Source organism: Ovis canadensis, chromosome 7 (assembly GCF_042477335.2).
Source record: "Ovis canadensis isolate MfBH-ARS-UI-01 breed Bighorn chromosome 7, ARS-UI_OviCan_v2, whole genome shotgun sequence".
Lineage (NCBI taxonomy): Eukaryota > Metazoa > Chordata > Mammalia > Artiodactyla > Bovidae > Ovis > Ovis canadensis.
In genome coordinates, this window is record NC_091251.1 from 56,634,654 (window position 1) to 56,649,585 (window position 14,932).

Sequence of the window (14,932 nt, forward strand, 5' to 3'; positions counted from 1 at the left end):
AAGACTAACTGAAGGAAACTCCTGGAGACCAAGTACGTGAAGGGGAATGCATTCTCCTTCTCTGCTGTTTAAACAGAAGCTGTAAGAACAAAATGTTTCTAATGAAGATACCACTGATTTTTCCCTCCATTAATTCCATCTTTCTTCAAAGCTAATGGGTATATACAATGACTCCACATCAAAGGCTCTTTTCTAATTGTTTAGGAGATGTGAGTTTTATTAGAACAAAGCAAAATTCACAACCCACAACAGAGCAATTTCTTGAAGTTATTTTGGAGTTGATTTATGAATCACTCTTTAGAAAATGGGCTGGATCCTCATGATGTGTGCTAGCCTTCTAAACCTTCTTCAGGATGTGTTTCAGCCCTGTCCTTCCTCTCACTCAATCCTTCCCCCCATACCCTTGTCACTGGCAGTCTCCTCACACTGTATTATACTAATAAATTTTCTTCCCTTCCCCCTCCCATTACACCATAAGCTCATTGAAGGTAGGTATTAAAGCTTGCTCAGCTTAGTATATTCTGAGTCTTGCACAAGTGCCTGATTTATGATAGGCATTCAACAAAGATCTGTTAAATGAATGAATGAAATCATATCTGTAGAGTTTTAGGCTTACAAGTACTTTCCTGTGTTATTCGACCCCAAGGCAGGTAAGATATCCATTATCGGCCCTATTTACAGATGTTAGAGGAGATTTAGAAAGGCTGTGTAAACTGTGGGCAGATTAGCTGCAATTTCAGGAAACATCAGGACTCATGACTGTAGATTCCTGCTTGGAGCCCCAAACAAACTTTACTCCCTAAATCCTTTCAACTGTCTCCCTGTTCTGGCTCCACCCTTCACTCCTCTGTTGGTTCCTTTCACCTGTGACTTACCCCCATTTTTTATTTCATTTCAGTTCAGTTCAGTAGCTCAGTCGTCTCCGAATCTTTGCGATCCCATGAATCACAGCACGCCAGGCCTCCTTATCCATCACCAACTCCCGGAGTTTACCCAAACTCACGTCCATTGAGTCGGTGATGCCATCATCTCATCCTCTGTCGTCCCCTTCTCCTCCTGCCTTCAATCTTTCTCAACATCAGGGTCTTTTCAAATGAGTCAGCTCTTTGTATCATATTCCCCATATGCAGATTAAAGATGAAAAAAATGTATTTTTCTGTTGATTTTCCACTTCCTCTATCTGGGACCTCCTGGTTGAGTTGTAGGGTTGTGGAGTATGCGGTATGAGGTGGGGATGATGTGTTCGCGAGAAAAGATGTAGCTGGTTGTGGTGGTCAGAGTATGTAGCTCCAAGATCAGGCAGGAGCCTATAAAGATGAGGCCTTGGCTTTCAGTTCCCTTTATTTCCACCAACTCCCCATGACCCCACCCCCTCATCTCCAATGTTTTTCTCCAGGGGAAATTTGAATAAAATCAACTGGTAGAATTTGGAGTATGATGCTGATTATGAGACTTCAGTAGATATTTTTCTTTGTCGTTTCTAAAAAATATTTATTTGGCTGCACTGTGTCTTAGTTGTGGCACATCGGATTTTCGATCTTCACTGCGGTATATGGGATCTTTTAGTTTTGGCATGAAAATTTTTCACTCTAGTTCCTTGACCAGGGATCGAACCCTGGGCCCCCTGCCACTGGATCACCGGCAAAGTCCCAGGCAGATGTTGATTTGAGTATTAAAGAGTGGCCAGGAAAGGAGGGGAGTGATGAAGGTGGGGATGGAAGGAATTCAGGGCTTATTTGCTGATATTATTTGCATTTCATAATTGTACGCAATTGGAGTCAATTGTATCCCTTTCTCCTTTCCACACTGTCCTGAGGGGGGAAGCTAAGCAGAGGGGAAAGGAGGGAATGTTTCAATTTGCCTTTACAATAAGTGGAGTTCCAGTGAAGTTTTACAAATCCAAGAAAAATGGAATGTCATGGGATGCTTCGAGTGGCGCTGAAGCACATCATCAAGCTAAAATGAGGCTGGCAAGGGAGCTTGTTAACCTTGTTTCAGCTTTACACACAATACCCAGATCATAAAGCACTGGCAACAATGACATCACTTTATGGATACCCACTCCCTCACATCTAGTTTTTAAGTTTCAGGTAGAAACTTAAAAAGTTATACACACCATAAGGATTAGCATTTAATTACTAATTAATGTGTCAAGAGATTTATATATATTTTATTCTTCACAGACACCCTGTGATAATAAGAACTAACATTATGAATTAACAGATAAAGGCCCTCTGAGGTTCAGAGAGGTCAAGCAACTTGTCCAAAGTCACATACCTGGTGAGTGGGACTCCAGAATTCCCTCTCACCTATGTCTGACAGTGAGATAACTTCAGTCAAGTAACTCTTGGGCTAAACTGCTTCCCATATATCCATGGGGCAAGCACTCCCTTTTCTGCCTATACCACAATTTTTTTACATTATTGACACCTACATGGCCTGTATGTTGTACATTCCTCATATGTCCCGTTAGATTGTGAGGGCAAAGATCGGCTCCATGATTTCAGTCAGTGATACACACTGGTGCTTGTTAGAAAATTTCCAAAGAATGATACCAGGATGATGACTAAAAATGCAGTCTGGGAGTTAAGAACAGGTACAGAAGGAAGAAGCGGCCAGGTATAGTCATTCGACAATTTAATGAGCACCTGGATAGGTGTTAGGTGCTGGGGGGCACAGTGATGACTAAGCCAATCACGGTCTCGTCACTCAGAAGGCTTCATTGTAGAGGTCGAGATCAAGGTCATAATTTACCCGTGTTGCTCAGGAGAAAAAAAAAAAAGAGAGAGTCGTCCTAGGCCCCAGCGTCTCTGGGGTTTTGGCATTCCTGCCCCGCAAAGACACGAATAATAAGCTAGAACTCAGTCAAGTGAAACGCTTTCACGTGACTGAACCTGACAGGCCAGAAGTCTCGAGCTGGTTGTCGTGGGAGATAAAGCACACTGAGCGCGTCGCGCGCGCCCAAGATAAAGGGGTGTGGCCGCCCAGCCCCTGCAGCCAGTTTTTTCCCGGCGTTCCTCCACCCGCAGCACCAGGTGGCCGGGCGGTGGGGTCTTTCACGCCCACCACGAGGAAAAGGGGGAGCGCTGGCATCCCCCTTACTCCTCATCGCCCTTTATGAAACGCCCCTAACTGTGTTCAAAGGCAGAATCCGAGCAGTGCAGACTCCGCGAGAGCTGAAAGGTGAGGGCTGCGCCGCGCCAGAGTGTTCCCAGAAGCTAGGCTCCCCACCCCCATCCATTAAATCTCCGTCCCTTTTGCCGTCCTCCAGCAACCTCGCTCGTGCGCTCCTCCCCCAGTCGCTCTCGCCTCCCGCGCTGGGCCTGGTGGGCGGGGCGAGGGCTCCAAACTGCGCGAGAGTTCCGCCCAAGTCCCGCGAGACTCGCCTGCAGCCGCTGCCGCCGCCTCTTACGTCTTTCCCTTTGACAAGTCGCCGCTGCTGCAGCAAAAATAAAGGACGCGGCCACCGCAGCTGCTGCCGCGGGTCGCCGGAGCCCTGTCCCACCCCCGTCAGCTCTGGAGCCGCGTATGGTAACGCCTCCTCTCTGCCCTCCTGGCCGCCTGTGCGTGCGTCCCGCCGGCTCGGCATGGCCGGCCGGAGCCGTTCGGGAGCCACCGCCGAGAGGGGCCGCCGGGGTCCCGGGTGGGCGGCCGGCGGAGGCCTGAGGAAACTCTGGCGCGGTGCGGCCCCCCTGCCCCCTGAGGCCTCTTGCCGGCCAGGCGCCTGCAGAGCCGCGTTAGAAGCCGAGCCGCCGGCCCCAGAGGGCGGAGGGACCCGCCCCTCCAGCGGCTTGCTACCTGTCCCTCGGCCCTTGGTGGTCGCATCGCTGACCTTCTTGCCCACCCCTTTATCCGCTAAGGAGGGCCCCGCCCCCGGCCAGGGCTTGGACCGGGGCGGGCGGTGGGGTGGGGTGGGGTGGAGTGGCGGCCCGACTCTTTCTCGGGATCCGAGGAGAGCCGCGACCCCGGTGCCCACCGTTATCTTCTCCCTTTTGAGGGGTGGAGGTTGGGACGACGTGCCTTTCAACCCTTTTCTATGTATTTTGGGTGCGGAAGGCGCATCATCTGGTAAACCTTTCTCCGAATCTTCCGTCTTATAATTTATAAAGCTTCTGCTACAGGGAGAGGAGAAGAGATGCATTGTTAAGTCTCTGGGGTGAGATGAGGAGGATGATGACAGGAGCTGTATCAAAGAACATGGTGAAACGTTTTTTGTGATGGGTGGCAGGTTCATGGGAGACACGAGGAGGACCAGAGCTGATGCCACCTCCCACCTCTCCCAGTAGGTTATGTAAAAGACATGCTATGCATCGTAGAGAGCTGTAAAACACAGGGACGGACTTTGCCTTAATTGAAAAACGGTTTCTGTAATACTGTAGAAAATAAGGATACTCAGAATAACAGGGAATACCAAATCTGAGCAAACTAACCTATCCTTGTAATTCCATTTCCAGAGGTAGCATGTCAAGCTTAACATTCAGATTTGTTTCCTAACAGACACTTTTAATTTTTTCAAATAGTGTTTGGCTCATCCTTGATTGGGACTTGCAAAACTGTTTTATTTGAGTCACTTTTTAGGCTTGCTTGAGTAAAACTGGCTATTTCTTCATTAGCACTGGCTGTACTGTATCATCACTATCTCTTTTCATTGGGCCCTCTTCCAAAATGATTATTCGCTAAATGCTCTTGAAAAATGAAACATCAAAATTTATTACCAACTTGATCTAGTACACATGTGTTTATACAATTCTGCCTGTGGTGACGGTGCTGTAAAGGAGTAGTGTTTGTGAAAAGCAAATAAACTTTGATTATTCATGGTGGGAAGAAACCTATTTACCATAAGGTTTTATAAAATTTCCATTGGTTTCCATTGGTTATTTTTAGACCCAAATCATTAGGTGACATTGTATGTTTCATAGTGCTTTTGTGATTGGAGTGGGATGGACATGTGCCTTTGACTATGTAGATTTTAGTTAGTGTTTATTCAAGCAAAATTGAGTGTCCTAGGTGTCTGTATGTACATATGTGTATGTACATACACATATGTGTATTGAGCACCTGTACACGTTGGTAAATCTTGGAAGTGAGTTAAAATGAATTGTTATATTATTTGAGGAAAGAAAGCATTAGGTGGAGCAAAGAATAGTCTTGTAATAATTCCCTCAAGTCACGTGATGGTTGTATATGGCAGAACGAGACATCTAGGGATGTTGAAACTGGACGCTTTTAAAAGTAGGATAGATTGTCATCTATTTGGGGTTGTCATTGGAATGGATTAAGTGACCTATTAAGGCGTCTTATAATTCTGAACTTTTTGTGAATTTTGCTTTCCCTAAGGTTCTTATCACTTTGCTTCTTAAACTTCTAGTCATGCTGTTTGCATGTGACACTTAGCCATTCATTTGCTGGTCATGTATTCCATTCCCAGTGCAGCCATCCTGGTGGTGTGTGGAGGAGAAAGCAAATGTGAACACGTCACTTAATTTCTTTGTTAATGTTATACAGACATATGAAAATCTTATTTGATTGGAGCAATTTCAGAAGACTTGATTAGGCTGGTTTGGTTAGTAGAGGATGCAAATAATAAATACAATGGAATTGTACTGTCCCAAGCATTTTTTTCCTAGAAAAAGACTAAATTACTCAATATTTGAAAATTTTTTAAAAAGACAACATACATTGAACAGCTGATTTTTTAAAATACAGATTTTCAGAACTTAGAAGAACAAAATTGATGACTTTGTGGTTTAGGATATGGAGAGAAGTTTGTATTAGGATAAAAGCAAATTAACTTGTGAAGAAAAGCTTGTATTTTGTGGTTGGACAACTGTGTAATAATAAGTAACAAACTTACTATAATCTATTGATAATTTTTTGTGAAAATAAAACTTTGACTTAACAGACGAATGTGTTGTTATGGGTACACACCGCAGATTATCATGATACTAAAAATGTAAAAATTGGTCATTTTAAAAGGAGTTTGCAAAGCTAGTAAATTTGCAACAGCAGCAGATTTTTTTTTGGCTAAAAAATATAGAAGGTATAAAAAAACATAAAGTTGGTAATTTACTTTTTAGATGCTAGATCTGATTTTTTGATTTTAGTGTGTTCTGTTGTCACTTACTGGACCCTTTAAATTAGTGGGAATGTTAAATTCCAGATGAGATCCCTGAGCAAGGAATTATGACAGTTGCATAAAATGATCAATTGATGGACTTTATTTATTTTTAGCTTTTGAGATTCCCAGGTGGCTCAGTGATAAAGAACCTGCCTGCCATTGCAGGAGACAAAGGAGACACGGATTTGATCCCTGGGTCAGGAAGATCTCCTGGAGGAGGAAATGGCACTCCAGTCCAGTATTCTTGCCTGGAAAATCCCATGGACAGAGGAGCCTGGTGGGCTACAGTCTGTGAGCTCTGTAGTCAGTGGGGTTGTAAAGAGTCAGACATGCCTGAACACACACACACACACACACACACACACACACACACACATCACACATCACATTTATTTTTAACTTTATTTTGAAATAATGTTAGACTTAAAGAGATGTTGCAAAGATAGTACAAAAGGCTCCAGATTTCCTTCACATAGCATCCTCTACTGTTGAGGACTTACATAACAATGATCAAACCCAGGAAATTCACATTGGTAAGATATTATTAATTAAACTACAGACTTTATTTGAATGTCACCTGTTTTTTCCCCAGTGTATTTTTTTTTTTTCCTCTTCCAGGATCTAGTCCAGGATCCCACATTTCATTTAGTTGTTACATCTTTCTCATCTGGTCTTGTCTTTTCAAATCTGTGACAGTTCCTCTGTTTTTCCTTTTCTTTCATGACCTTGACACTTCTGATGAGTACTGGCCCATTATTTTGTGTAATTTTTCTCATTTTGGGTTTGTCATGTTTTTTGTATGATGAGATTGAGGTTCTGTATGTTTGCAAGAAAACTACAGAGGGGATGTGTCCTCAGTGCATGATATTAGAGGGTACATGGTGTTGATGTGTCTTATTGCTGCTGCTGCTGCTAAGTCGCTTCAGTCGTGTCCGACTCTGTGTGATCCCATAGACGGCAGCCCACCAGGCTCCCGTCCCTGGGATTCTCCAGGCAAAGAATAATGGAGTGAGTTGCCATTTCCTTCTCCAGTGCATGAAAGTGAAAAGTGAAAGTGAAGTCGCTCAGTCATATCTGACTCTTGCGACCCCATGGACTGCAGCCCACCAGGCTCCTCCGTCCATGGGATTTTCCAGGCAAGAGTACTGGAGTGGGGCTAGTGATATTTTAACCTTGATTGCTTAAGGTGAACTCTGCTGTATTCTCCACTGTAAAGTTACTTTTCTTCTTTTTATAGTTGATACATAATCTTAGGGGAGATAGTTTGAAACTATGGTGATACACTGTTTCTCCTCAAGTTTTCTCCCACTGATTTTAGCAACCATTGGTGTATATTGTCTGCAGCAGTTATTATTGTGATATTTTTCCTGCCAGTGATTTTGTACTTCCCTCATTCCTGAAAGAGATGTCCCTTCCACATTTGTTAATTTATCTATTTTGATGAGTGTGACTTCATGGATATATATTCTAAAGATTCTAATCCAATAGTGTCATTATTTTGTTGCTCAGATTCTTCCAGTTTTGGCCATTAGGAACTCATTCCAGTTGGCCTCCACCCTTGTTTTAGCACTTCCTTATACTCTGGCACCACAGGCTATAGTCTGTGCTCATCTTGTAATTTTCCTTATATCTGTCCTGAAATCAACTCCTTTTATTGGAGACCAGAATTTAAATCAAGACCTGAATGCTGGGTATGCTCACTAGGGTATCATTGCTCTTAGGCCCTCAGAGGACAGAGCAAGGAAATATATGTATATACTAACCTGCTCACACATGCAAACCCAGGTATACACATGTTTATCTCTATATTTGTCTTTGTCTATATATTAAAACCATATTTGAGTTCATAGTTTTATGTTCTATTCCAGTCCCAACACCACAAGGTTCATTCCAATCTTTTCTTATTTGTAACTTTTTTTTTTCTAATGGTGAGAAACCTGGCTTTCATTATCTGTAATACTGTATACCAATTTATTTGTTCAATTTTAGAATGCACATCAAGTAGTGACCAATTGCTCACCCTTCTGAGGAACATTTGCCAATTAGAGTGCACTATTTGTATACAAGTTTTTTTCTTGTCTTTAACTTTCTAGTATCTAGTCAGCATACTGTTTTTCAAAGTTACTTAGGTTAATTCTTTTCTTCCTCATTTCCTTTAGTGTGGTTATATTATTCATCTGTAATGCAGTTAGGTTCTTACTCTTTGTATTCTATTTTGGGTTTCCCCAGTTCTGGTTGATTTTTATTTATTTTGGTATATGAGACCTTACTGTTACTAAAATATACTTAGAAAATTGTCACTTCTTACTCTTACTGCTCTGTTCCCATTTTCTTCTCCCCACCTTTTCCCTCACCCGTTTTCCATGACTTTAGGTAACCAGTTTTTTTAGTTTCTAGTTTATCCTTCCATTGTCTCTTTTGCACGAATGAACAGATTTTGTGTGTGTGTGTGTGTGTGTGTGTGTTTTACATTTCTTTTTCCCCTTACGTACAGGTTTTTAAATTGAGGTACAATTCACACAACACAAAGCCTTCTTTTTTGAAGTGTACAAAATCATTGTTTTTCAGTCTGTTCATAAGGCTTTGCAGCCATTACCACTACCTAATTTAGAACATTTTCATTACCCTGAAACGAAACCCTGTATTCATTAGTAGTCACTTCCTGTTGCCTTTTCCCCAGCCGCTAGTAACCATTCATCTACTTTCTGTTTGTATGAATTTGTCTATTCTGTACATTTCATGTAAATGTGGAATTATATAATAAGTGGACTTTTGTGCCGAGCTTCTTTCACTTAATGTGATCTTTTTAGGTTCATCTATGTTGTAGGATGTGTCAGTACTTCATTCCTTCCTATGACTGAATAATATTCCATTATATGACTATATCGCACTTTGTTCATCCCTGCACACTTATTGGACGTTTGATTTTCATTTTTTTAGCTATTATGGACATTCAGATACAAGTTTTTATGTGGACATATGTTTTCAGTTCCTTTGGGTTTATATTTGGGAGTGGAATTACTGGTCCATAAGATAACTTTTTGAGGAACAGCCGAACTGTTTTCCAGTTCCTTTCTTTCCTATATGAAGAATGGCATGGTATAGATATTCTGTGCACCTTTTTTCAGTGTAAGAGTGTGTCCTGGAAATCAACAGTTTATCCTTTTGAAGCGACCAGTTTTTTGATATTCTGCACTTATTTTTTCAATTAAAAATTTAAAAATTTATTTTCTGACTGCACTATGTGGCTTGTGGGATTTTAATTCCCTGAGCAGGGATTGAACTTGGGGCCCCAGCAGTGAGAGTGCTGAGTCCTAACCACTGGACCACCAGGGGATTCTCAGATATTCTCCATTCTTTTTTTATTTTAGTAGCTGTATAGTACTCTCCTGTGTAGACGTGTCCTCAGTTATTCAGTCATTCTTCTTTGAGTATTTAGGTTGCTTCTTATATTTTGCATTTATAAACAATTTTATAGTACATGACCTGTGTATATGTATTTTTGTAGTATAAAAGATACATTAATATTTTCAGGGTAGATTTTTATAAATGGGATTGCTGTGTCAGAAGTTCTGTACATATGTAATTTTGCTAGATATTACTAGATTTTTCTCCAGAAGGATTGTACTAATTTGTATTCCTATCAGTAATGTATGAGAGCACCTGTTTTCACCACAGCCTTAAACCAATAGAATATGTCATTGTGCTTTCTATTTTTTTTTTTTTTTGTCAGAGACAACTGATTTTCAAAAGTGCCCTGCAGTTATCTCAGTGACCTGAATCTGTTGTGAAAGGGCACTTATTGCCTCCCATTGGCAGATTCTTATAGCTTGAAAATGAAATATATTGTCCACTAATATTCTACTGATACATGCAGGTTATTTTGTGCAGGGGAAATTGACTAGAATGCAGTTTCCTGGTCTAGCTAGGATTGCTCATTTGAGACTTTTGTATTTAATGGAGTTGCTGCATTGATTCGTAATACCTTGCTCTGAAATACTTGTGGGGTTTAACAAAGGATAACTGAAATTGTGAGGAGAATTTTGTTACCTCTAGAGTATGTATGAGATACTAATTATTGGTTCACACTGTCTGCTAATTATTTTGAACAGTACATACGGACCTATTGACACTATGGTTTGCTGGTTATTTGACCAGTAATGGCTTTATCTGGAACCTGTTTTATTTCAATATGAAAGAAGGCCAGTCTTAAGGAAGGTGAAATCTAGAGTCTGAAGTTCTGGGTTAGGATAATCCTGTCAGATTTTAGTGGTGCCAGTAACCAAGACAACATGAAAAACATCCCCATCTTACAAGGAAACTTGTTTTGCCTAGTGAGGCTGGGGATTTAGGTTCTTTCCCCAAAAAGGACATTGTTCCAGGTACTTGGAACAGATTAATGAAAAAAAGATTCTTGTACTAGAGGAGCTTACATTCTAGTGGTTTTTTGATGAACTCATGTTCTCAGGAAGATAGATACTGAGTTCTGATAGAATTAGTAGAGGTCTGATGTAGTCTTAAAAACACCTTTGGTGGTATAAAAACCTCAAATAACACTTTATTTTACTGATTACATAGAGAAGCCATGAAAAGTTTACCACCGAATGGTAACTTATGTTGTTCACCAATTTTTTTTCTCTCATTTTAAGTGATTTCTACTATTGCTACTACTAGTAGTGTGTGTGGTAGTCGCTCAGTCATGCCCAACTCTTTGCATTGCCATGGACTGTGGCCTGTCAGGCTCCTCTCTCCATAGAATTCTCTAGCCAAGAATACTGGAGTGGGTTGCCATTTCCTTCTCCAGGGGATCTTCCCAACCCAGGGATTGAGCTCTGGTCTCCTTCATTGCAGGCAGATTCTTTACCATCTGAGGCACCAAGGAAGCACAATAGAATAATAATAATAGAATAATAGTATGCTATAGTTTTTCCTCGACTGTGGTTCCGTGAGAGAACTAATCTCTAATGTTCTAGGACATTTGAGCATTAATTGTATGTGAAGAATTAACTTCTCTCCAGTGCATCCAGAATGTCACTAGTTATGTACTGTCCTTGGGAGAACTGAGAAAAGGTTTACTTCAGTATTCATTTCAAGTTTTATGGTTCAAAACCTAGTTTTTATGAACCTAGTTGAGGAAGGTCATGGTCATTATATAATAGTTAATTAGGTGGGTTTTTTTTTTCTGACTTATTACCACTTATTAGCAGAGTATTGTTGGATAAGTTTTAATCTCTTAGGCTGCTTCCTGATCTATAAAATGTTCAATAGTTGCTACCTCATAGGGCTCACGTGAAGCTCAATATTTTGGCCACCGGGTGAGAAGAGCCGACTCATTGGAAAAGATCCTGTTACTTGGAAAGATTGAAGGTAAAAGGAGAAAGGGATGGCAGAGGATTAGATGGTTAGATAGCATCACTGACTCAGTGGACATGAATTTGAGCAAACTCTGGGAGATAATGGAGGACAGAAGAAGCCTGGCGTTCTGCAGTTCTTTGGGTCACAAAGAGTTGAACACGACATAGTGACTGAACAACAGGGCTTGTGTAAAGATTAAATAAAAGAGTTTTTTCCATCTATATTTATCCATTTCTGTGACTTTAAAAACTAAGTGTTAATTGACTTCCACATTTACATCTTCAGCCCAGACCCCTTCCTTGAGGTACAGGGTCATAGTTCATCAATTTATTCCACATCTCATTTGGCTGTCTAAAAGGCTTCTCAAACATAGACGTGATCCCTATCCTCACCATTTTCTTTGAATGTACCCTTAGTAAATTGGCAGGATCAATTAACTTGTCACTCAGACCAAAAAACTTGGTGTCAACTGTGCCTCTTTTGTTTATACCCTATAATCAGACCATCAACAAATCTTTCTAGTTCTATCTTTTGAATATATTTCTAATCTGATCAGATGTTACCATCTCTACCTTATTGCTCTGGTCTAAACCACCATCATCTCCTGGGTAGATAATTATAATAGTCTTAACTGTTTTCTCACTTGATCTCCTACAGTCTCTTCTGTGTTTCATAGCTAGAATGGTCTTTTTAACTGTTAATCAGATGGGCCACTCCTCTGTTTAATACATTGTAATGACTTCCTTTTGTAGTTAAAATAACATCTAGATTCCTAGCCGTGGCCTATAAAGTCCTCCTTGATGGAGCCCTTGTCTGCCTCTCTGTTCCTTCCATTTCTGCTGCACTGAGCTTCCCCATATTCTTTGATCATGCTGGGTGCATTCCCAGGGCTTAATGCTTGTTCATGCATCACTCTTCCTTCAGGTCTCTGCACTGCTTGCTCCCACACATCATTCATGTCTGCTTAAAAAGGGGTTCAGAGAGTCTACTTCTTTAGAGAGATCTCCAATGATCACACTATACAAACTAGTGATCACCTTGCCCCTAATTTCTCCTTGTCTCTCTTGCTTTATTTTATTTTATTTTTTATGGTATGCTTTCTGAAATGTAATGATTTGTCTACTTGTTTATTACTTGTCTTCCTCGCTAGAATGTAAACTCTGAGAGCAGGAACTTTATATCCTGTTCATTCCAGTGCCTAGAAAAGTCCCTGACACATAGTAAGCCAGAGATGCAACTCTAGGAAATTGTATGTGTAGTAAAATTATCTCTAAATTAGATTAAGTGATTCTACCTTTTAAAGATTTTAAACCAAAGGAGAACTATTAAATCAGTTAAATGATGCTGTGATTTTTTTTTTGCATTGAATACTTACATGTGAAATGTTAAAATTTAGAACTTGCTATCAAGATTATATATTTATGCAAAGGATGTGCTAAGTAACATTTAAAGAATAAGCTTGGAGTGTAGCTCTTCTGTTTGTTGCAGTGTTTAACATTCTTTGGTTGTCCTCTAATTATAATGTTAGTGATGTTAATGTTATAATAATATTTCTTCTTACTCTGGCAAACTATTTTTCCTCACTCTAAATTCTTGATTTAAAGTTTCTGTTGATCTTTATTTTGGAGGGGAATGTGTTATTATCTGAGCTTTTTCTTTTTAAACTTAATAGAGTAGCATTTATAGACACCCTTTTAAATATTGTCATTTAAAAATTTTCTGTATTTATTTTTGGCTTTTCTCAAGATGCGGTGAGCTGGGGCTACTCTCTAGTTGCAGTACATGAGCGTCTCATTGTGTGGCTTCTTGTTGCAGAGCATGGGCTCTGGGGTGCTCAGTCTTCAGTAGTTGCTGCACATGGGCTCAGTAGATGTGGTTCCCGGGTTCTAGAGCACAGGCTTAATAGCTGTGGTGCACAGGCTTAGTTGCTCAAGCCGGACATGTGGGGTCTTCCTGGATCAGAGGTAGAACCCATGTCTCCTGCTTTGGCAAGTGGATTCTTTACTACTGAGCCACCAGGGAGGCCACATTTTGCCATTTTTAAAGACCTTTCCTGTTAGTCACTATACAGTAAAAGTGTTCATGGAAAGTTTTGTGTGATATAATTCAAATAAGCAACTTGCTAACTGATAGTATTAGAAATCTAGGATAACCTAGGAATATTATATTATTTATGTGTTAATATAATTTAAAAGCATGTGGGGGCCCAGTATCTTTTATATAAGGTATCACTGAACTTTCTTATACATCTGAGCATTCAGTGATGTATATTTAAATTTTGTCAGTAGTATAGTCATAGTTTCTGACTTCTCAAAATTGCATATTCTTTTGAAAAGAAGGAATGATGAAGAATGATGGGGAGATTTATATAATTTAGTGAAGGTGGTATGGTGTAATGGACAGATGCACATGTAAAGAATTAATATTGGATAACACTTATTATTTATTGTACACCAGGCACTATTGTAAGAACTTTGCTCTGTTGTATAAATCATATTAAATCTGGTTGAATTGTTTATTATTTACACCAATTTAACTTGTTTATTTGGTAGATAGGAGATTGAAGCACACACAGAAAGGTGCTTGCCCAAGATCTTGTAGCTGGTAAATGGTGGTGCCTGGATTTGAATTCAGAAACAAGGCGAATGTCGGCAGAAACTGAGTCGGGGAGGGCATAGGAACAGCCATCCAGTGATGATTTTGTCTGATGTAAAATCCCGTCCAGATAATGCCATTTGAGCAGGTCTGTCGTACACAGGTGTTCAGAAACTCATTTTGACGTAGAGGCAGACTTTTAAGGGTCATGTGTTGATTTGACCTTTTAAAAAATAATTTTAGTTGTTTATTTTGGCTTGCTGGGTCTGTTGCTGAGAGGGCTTTTTTCTAGTTGTGGTGAGCTGGGGCCACTCTCTAGTTGTGGTGCTTGGGCTTCTCTTCTCATGTGTGTGCTTAATTGCTCAGTCATGGCTGAATCTTGCGGCCCCATCGACTGCAGCTTACCAGGCTCCTCTGTCCATGGGCTTCTCCAGGCAAGAATACTGGGGTGAGTTGCTGTTTCCAACCCAGATACCGAACTCTGGTTTCCTGCATTGCAGGCCAACTGAGCTACGAGGGAAGCTCTCTTTTCATAGTGGTGTTTTTCTTGTGGAGCTTGGCTCTAGGGCGCCGTGGCTTCAGTAGTTGCTGCTCCCAGGCTCTAGAGCACTGGCTCAGTAGTTGCGGTGCACGGGCTTGGTTGCTCCTTGGCATGTGGGATCTTTCTGGATCAGGGATTGAACCAGTGTCTTCTGTGTTGGCAGGCAAATTCTTTACCACTGAGCCACTAAGGATGCCCTGCTTTGATTTCTTAAAGTGTTTCTATCAGTAGTTTTCTTCTGCCAAAGAAAGTAATAGATGTTAGAAGAGAACAACAGTTGGAATAAGGATTGAACTTCGCTATTTTAAAAAGGTGAATGTTAG

The 14,932-nt window shown here is 40.7% G+C and overlaps 1 protein-coding gene and 1 non-coding gene across 9 annotated transcripts in view; one reads left to right on the forward strand and one right to left on the reverse strand.

The window, feature by feature from the left end:
• The first annotated feature begins 3,366 nt into the window (after positions 1-3,366).
• Positions 3,367-14,932, forward strand: part of HERC1 (HECT and RLD domain containing E3 ubiquitin protein ligase family member 1) — a 210,859-nt gene continuing 199,293 nt past the window's right edge. For all 8 annotated transcript variants that reach the window (XM_069596206.1, XM_069596212.1, XM_069596209.1 and 5 more), the window contains exon 1: positions 3,367-3,531. The gene's annotated coding sequence lies outside the window, so the exon portion shown is untranslated. The remainder of the gene's footprint in view (positions 3,532-14,932) is intronic.
• Positions 9,382-9,455, reverse strand: TRNAE-CUC (transfer RNA glutamic acid (anticodon CUC)). Its single transcript has one exon. It is a non-coding gene; the product is annotated as a tRNA-Glu (tRNA).